The sequence below is a fragment of the Dipteris shenzhenensis genome, chromosome 16 (assembly GCF_047967505.1).
Source record: "Dipteris shenzhenensis isolate YYH24624 ecotype China chromosome 16, Dip_SZ_1.0, whole genome shotgun sequence".
NCBI classification, from domain to species: Eukaryota; Viridiplantae; Streptophyta; class Polypodiopsida; order Gleicheniales; family Dipteridaceae; genus Dipteris; species Dipteris shenzhenensis.
In genome coordinates this window covers 11,143,181-11,150,913 of record NC_141611.1, presented here as the reverse complement: position 1 = coordinate 11,150,913, position 7,733 = coordinate 11,143,181, and the positions used below count along the sequence as shown (strand labels likewise).

Here is a 7,733-nt window from a genome sequence, read left to right as displayed (position 1 = left end):
TAATCACAAATTTATATTAGAGATTCTATTAGCCAAATGCTAAATATGAATCCATTATTGAAAACCCATAAGTTTTTCCTCAATTTGTATCACCATCAAAATTAAACTAAAATAAAGTAAATGTAAAATAAAACTTATCTCTAAAGTCATTCAAAAAGAATGTTACCAAAGACAAGAAATATCACTTTGCATATGCTTCTTCTGCATGTCATTGCATAGGATTCTATTGCATATGATGGTGAGTGGTATGCCATTTTTTTTTTGGGCAAAAAAAGTAGTTGTTTTTTATATTATGTCTCAATAGACTGATAATCACATAAAGCTCCAATTACAAATGGTTCCACTAGAACATCTGAGAAACCAAAGTAGAAAAAGGGAGAGAAAATGAAGATCATACATTAGATATAGACTGAGGGTCTATTGGTTTTGCTTTGAAGTCTTTGATCAATGCCTTGCCATCTTGGTAGACAGCCCATTTGCCTTTCTTTCTAGCCTCCTTCACCTTTGCAAGCTTTAAGGCTTTGCTCTTTAGCTGAGTTTTTGTAAGTTCCTCTGCAATCCACACTGGAAGTCCTTTCAACTTGTTAGATTGTCTAAGGATCTGTATTCTTTCCTCTCTTGTTCCAAACATGAGAATTGCATGAGCTCCTTCCTGTCCAATGTCAAATTCTACATCTCCCCACTCAATTCCTAGTAGTGGTATTCCAGTTTTGCCGTGCTCTTGTGCAAATGAACCTGGTTAAGAGCACTACAATTGGCGTTACCACCCAGAGGCCAATGCGATGGCAATAGGAAAGAATCAAGTCTTTAAAGTCAGAACCCTGAGCAGAAGACAAAGACATTTACAATGCACGATGAGACAATACCATACTTCCACCCATCGACAGCATGCACGACGTGATAGAATAAAACTTCTCTCTCTCTCTCTCTCTCTCTCTCTCAATTAAAGCTTATCTCGAAAGTCATCCAAAAATAATGTTACCAAAGACAAGAAGTATCACTTTGCAGATGATTCTTCAACAAGTCCTCTCATATGCTTCTATTGCATATGATGATGAGTGATATGCCAGTTGGCATGCTCTTGAGCAAATGAGCTTGGTCGAGCACCGCAATTGGCATTACCACCTAGAGGCCTATTCGATGGCAACAAGGAAGAATCAAGTCTTCAAAGCCCAAACCCTAAACACAAGATATTTACAATGCACGATGAGAAAATATCATATTGCCACCCATCGTCTCGGCAGCATGCAGCGAGACAATACCATACATTGCAAAATTCTTATCCCACCCTAAACTACAACCTGCAATCAAAAAACAAGAACACATTCAAAATACATCGGAGACATTCAAAACCCACAATTAGCATCATTGCCACAATTCACGAGTCACTATCCTCATCATGTTTGTCATCAATGTCCTCATCTTCAAACCCATGAGGAAGGCAAATATCATTTCCTTCATCTTCATCAAATTCATCCTCCTCATTGCTATCCTCCTCAGATGTTGCACCACTAGTCCTAGTTTCATCCTCTTCTTAGGGCTCTTGAATCTCCAATGATGGGACTACTTCAGGTTGGATAGCATCAAGCGGGTACGTTCTAGACCTCGAGTGGTGGAATATGAAGCTCAAAGAGATCCCAATTGGATAGCTCACAATCCATGCATATGAAGCCCAAAGAGATCCCAAGTGTTGTAACAAGTTAGCTCTATCGGTCAACTCTGACATCCATTGTTCAAATGAATCACAATGAAATGCCTCTATAAGAAAACTCCTATTTTTCACCAGGGATTGTAAAGTGTAGAAGTACATAGCAGATCTCGTGGTTTTGCTGGCAATTGCAACATGATAGAACTATCACAAGACATAAAGATTGCTTCGAGACATTTCTTTGATCGTATTAACTTCACGATGTCTTGAGCCTCACAAACAATCTCTTTGAACAATAGCACTTGTTTATACCAATCTTTCAATGCAAGATCTAAAGTATGCGTACAACACGCAAATGCATATAGATTGGTATACTACCTTTGCAATATTCTACCTACCTTTTTACAACTCTTGGCATTATCCATGACAACCTGCACAACCTTTTCAGGCCCTAACTCTCTTATAACCTTTCATAATACACTAGTCATATATGTCCCCGACTTCTTTACATGTGAGGCATCAATCAACTTGTGGAAGGCCTCCCCACATGGTGATATAACAATCACATTCAATAAAGCATGACGTTTTATGCTTGTCCACCCATCTAAGACAATTGTGCATCCGGTGTTATGCAATTGCTAAAAAATGCTATGATTTATGTGCTCTTTCTCTTTTGCATATGCCTTATCTAACAATGCTATACGCAATGTGTGGTAAGAAGGCGGCTTGAAGCATGGTCCATAGTTAGCAATGCAATTCCATGCAGCTCTCATGTCATCGTTACTAGACCATTCTCAGTGGATGTCCTGACCACAGGATTGACCTACCAAGTACATCTATGCATTTTCCAAATCTTGAATCTAGATTCTCTTAACTATCATGGGTTTCCTGAAGTTAGGAGTCATAGTTACTAATCTAGCTTCATGAGCCATAGGTGGAGATCTATCTTGCATGCTAGTGTCCACACAAGGAGTTCTAGCATGGGAGCTTGCAATACTTGTTCTTCCGTCACCATGTATGCTTACAGATTCTACTCCACTTACACCTTGACTTTCTCAAATTGATCTTCTTTGTATTTTTCCTGAAGATTGCAACTTCTTTGCTAAGGTGCAAGTTACTTCAGCAGCTCCTGGGGATGCACAACACTGAATGCTCTTTCTTGAGTCACCAAGCGATCCCTTATGCAAGGCGCTCCCCTAGATTTTTGTATTCCACAATACTTGCATTTCTACTCAACATAGTCACAAACATTAATGACAAAGTCCCATTCTAGACCATGTAGCTTACATTTCCCCCCCTTTGCATGTGGAATACCTCTTTGAGAAGATTGTGACACCTGCATAAATCCTCTCCTCGTATCTTGGTTAACAACCTCACAGGGTGGATCAAGTGTTGGGGTAGTGCCTATTTCAGCAATGAGATCCTCTTCTGAAACTCTTGTTCAACCCCGATAACATTTTCAGGCACGTATGAATACTGGCATGGCCATCACTTGATGCATCCATAGTTTGCCTAGTCACAACTCATCTTGAAGATTGTGGATGAGCATTTCTAGTTTCATGCATTTTTGATTGTGCATTCGTAGTCGCAACACATGCCCTATTTCTACTCAAATCATTGTCATCTTGCCTCCCCCTTCTCTTCATGCCTAAGGCCCTTAGCTTAATACTCCTCACTAACAATTGCATTCATTTTTGGCACTCATGATCGTGGTCCACAAGTTCCCCAAAATGCAAGGAGTCGGAGTGTAGACCACCCTCAAGAACACACAACAAACACTCACATCCACTAGCCCTCGTGTTTGTGGTCTATAATTTTTCCAAGACGCAAGGAATTAGAGGAGAAAATCATACCCACAAGTATAATGAATGCTGACTCACTCTCCCCCACTTAGCCTTACAACTATTCAGATCCAAATTGTGGTTCACTTTCTTTCCCAATTTACCAAAGGGTTTATCTGGATATGAACCACAATCGGATCGAATGATGAGTGTCTATTGCCATTTTCACCAATATATAGCATTGAGCTATGCGGGAAACTAGGAATCTGCAGTCCACACTATCGCCTGTAATTAAGATACTATCGGCGGTATTATTTAAAATACCTCCGATAATATAATATTACCGATGGTATAAATATTGATGGTAATATATACCGCTGGGATAATGAATATTACCACCGATAATGTGTTTACTACCATCGGTTATATAAGTACCACCGGTGGTAGCTTTATCTGGTTTCCAGGTGATTTTTTTGGGTAAACAACGTGATCATGTTGTTTTCATGCTAGTTTAAAGAGTAATTATCGAGTGCTAATAACCCATTAACGCAAATGTGAAAATGTGAATATAATCCTTGGTTCAATTCCATTTTGGCTCATGTGCCCACCAACAAAGCCACAAAGAAGTACTTGGCTGCTCGGTTATTGCAACAACATGATCAAATGTGCTTGATACAATGTCCCATACTTGGCACCCCTAGCCAAAAGCATAGAGCTCTTCTCAAATTTTCAACTCCCAAAGTGGTCTAAAAACTAGCATCGTCTAGCTGACCTGCCGAAATGAAACTCTTGGTCAGCTTAGACTCATGTCACACATTTTTCAAAACAAAAGTAGACCCATTTGCAAAAGAAAACTTTATGTCACCTGCTCCCACTATGTCAACTGAGAGTTAAAATGCCATAGGAAACCAAAATATCATGAACCGTATGGATAGAGATCTAGACAAAGCAGAAGCTATGATGATATAAATTTCAAGGAAAATGTAAGAAAACTTTGAACTAGGATAATCCTAAATTGCTAGTTGATATAAGTATAACTATTCATATTTCTAGTCTTTCAGATGTCTCTTAAAGATTTCAAAAATTCCAAACTCAAAAGCACATGTGATCATTGTAGACAATGTTACAATGTGCAAATTGAAAGCTTAGGGCTAGTTCTAATTAATAATGACTTAGAACAAACAAGGGTCATTAATGATGTTTTCCATGTGGCACATCTTACTAAGAATTTGTTATTAATTGATCAAATAAGTAACAATGAATATGTCTTATTCAATAAACGAGAAGTCTTCATTGCTAAGCATAGTAGCTCACATAGACTTGTATCCAAAGGAATCAAAGATGAGAGATTGCTCAAGTTTCTCAAAACTATGTCTTCTCAACAAGCAAATGATGTGATACATAATAATCCCGACTTTGTTAGTATATTTTGGAGATTTGAGCATCTCATTACGTAAATCAATTTTTGAATATGAATGTTGTATTCGAAAACATAAAATTAATTTTCCTTAGTTTGATGTAAGAACAACAATTGCTTATGGTGCTCATTTTCATAGACATAATAGCAACAAGTAGAAGACCATATTAGGAAAAATGGGAAAATCCCATGAAATTGGAACTCACCAATTTGGTTTTCAAAGATGAAAATGTGTTCTTTTTTGTCCAATGGAGCTCGCTTAAAATTCTCAAGTTTTGTTTTATGTTAGTGGCTTCTTGCATGTTTTCTCATGATTTGTGGAATATTTACAATCGAATTGGACTGAAGGATTTTGTGGCCAATATATGAGCTAAGGTCGATTTGTTTTGCATGCTTTCCATGTTTATGATGTGCTATATATGTTCAATGTGTTTATGATTTTGGGTACTTCCATTACAAAACATTGCACATGCATGTAATTATTTCCATGTGATGACTACAATGAGTCGTAGCTTTTTAAATCTCTAAGAAACTTCATTAACGTAGTTGACTACAAAGTTGTTATATATTGATTTTTTAATCAAGATAATTAAGAATAATAATTATTAATTGACTTAATTATTATTAATTAACATAATAAATAATAAATTTTAATTAAATACAATTCTTACTCAAAAATAGCTTTATAAAACAAGACCATGTTTGAATGAGTGAATATACAAATGTGGAATACAAAGATTGAGTCTAATTAACGTTCATAACACAAGATTGATTTTCAATGAGCAAGCATAAAAAAGAGCACCAAAATGAGGCTAAATGTATAAATTGCTTCATTAAAAACGACCAAGTACAAGAAGTAGATTGTAATGGTTGAGTACAATTAACATTCATGAAAGAAGATCATCCTATCTTTACAATTTGTCTTTGCCATGCATACATTATTATTTTGCTCAAAGGGACTGTATCTTTCTCTAATCATCCAAGAAATTGTCAACACACAAACCATCCTTCCCACTATTGTTCTCAAGCATTTGAAGATTCTCTTGTGCTTTCAAGATTGCATTTTGTGGTATTTTGACCTTACTTCTTTTATTTGGAATTTTGTTGTGCTCCAACTCCATACTATCAACATGCTCCATCCCCCCTATATCACCACTCTTTATTCTAGCAATTAGCATATCGTACTACATCACTACATCTTCCTCTATGGATAGGACTCCAATATTGCACAAATAGCTTCATATAATTTGTAGATGTCTTTTTAGTATCCACATTCAACAATGCAACGCCTAGCCAAATGGGGTATATATTGTCACTCGGCGTAACCAAAATGAAATCATTTTGTTTCACATCCACCTTTGGTTTAAATTCTTCTCTTGGCTTATTACATCCAGGGCCATAGTAATGGTTCTCTAGGTCTTCCAAACCCATAGTCTCAACATCTTCTACGTTCACTCCATCATTAGCCAAGCTATCTTTCCATTGGCTCTTTGGCCAAAAGTCATGACTTTCTCATGCTATATAGTGGGCTTCTCCATGCAAGAAATCAATGTCTCCCAATATTGAATGACAGGTCATATCCACTTTGAGTATGAATCCCCTCCTATGTTGTTACCAAGATGAGATCTCCAATATTCCACATGCTTCTTAATTCCCAAAATTATAACATCTTTATCATTCAAGTATGTTCGTATAGGAACAACATTGGGAATTCTGGATGGTAGCGTTGCTCTACTTTCTGCATCATGTTTCCATAATTGAATACCTTCTAGTGGCTTCCATTGACTTGATTTTGGGTGCATCATATATTGAAACACTGGATTACCATCATGCATGAAAATCTGAAACTACAATGGTTTTGAATGTCCCACTAAAGCCTCTTTTCCTTCGCACAAGTACCCCTTTACAAAATGTTTTGAAATTAGGAACCTCATGAATTACAAATGGACATGGACGAGAATTTTGGTATTCATTGAAGGATCGCATCAGATGAGGAAATGTGAAAGTAAAACTCGTTCTTAGTTTCTCTGAGAATCTATTAAACAATGTATCAATGTCCTCATGTGTATGTCCCACCATCAAGAACCCTAGTTGGATCATTTGAAAGACTCCACGTGCAACCCGCAAGGACAAGAATGCAAACAAGTATCTATTTTTATTCTCAAAACCATAGTTATCTACTTGTAAGAGTAGCACTCGTCGAAGTTGCTTGTACTCTCTAGTGGATGAAGTTATCCTTGAACTTGTTATAGCCTCAATGTCATATTTATTTAGTTCTCCTTTTAAAAGTCCATCTTCATGCATGTGGAAATCTAATGCATCTCTTGACATCAATGCAAAGAATAAATCTTGCCTTTTGCTACTGTGCTTGTTTGAAAGATCACCATACATGTGGTTGTCTAACCTCTCAAGGTTTTACAAACATAGTGACAATGAACCAATGGTGAAATTAGGGTCACTCTTCAATACTGTAAAGAGAAGTTTCCATATGCAAATTGCTCATGTCCATGAGTGAGCATCCCTATTAAGGCTACAGGAAGTTGCATGGTATGATTCAATGATTTTGGTATAGGTTGTAGCATTGGTATGCAAGTCTTCATTTGATCCATCTTGTCATGAATGATGCAAAGATTATGCTTCGGGTCAACCTCCATGCATAATATATGCTTCTGCAAGACATTTGCTGCAAACTATGTGCTCATCTCTTTAGTAGCAACCATTCCCTCTCACTTTCTATCTTCATTCTTTCTAGCTTCATTCTTTCTAGCTTCATTTTAAGTTCAGAGCAAATGTTGCACTTGGAGAATGTACTTGTCTTTGATAGACTAACTTGTTTGAATACAGTTTTCCATAATCTGCTGAATGTTGACCTTGACAAAGGCTTGCA

The 7,733-nt window shown here is 37.0% G+C and overlaps 1 pseudogene; it reads right to left on the bottom strand.

Annotated features, from left to right (window-relative positions):
- Positions 1-6,457: 6,457 nt before the first annotated feature.
- Positions 6,458-7,526, bottom strand: LOC147892541 (uncharacterized; annotated as a pseudogene).
- Between the last annotated feature and the right edge of the window lie 207 nt (positions 7,527-7,733).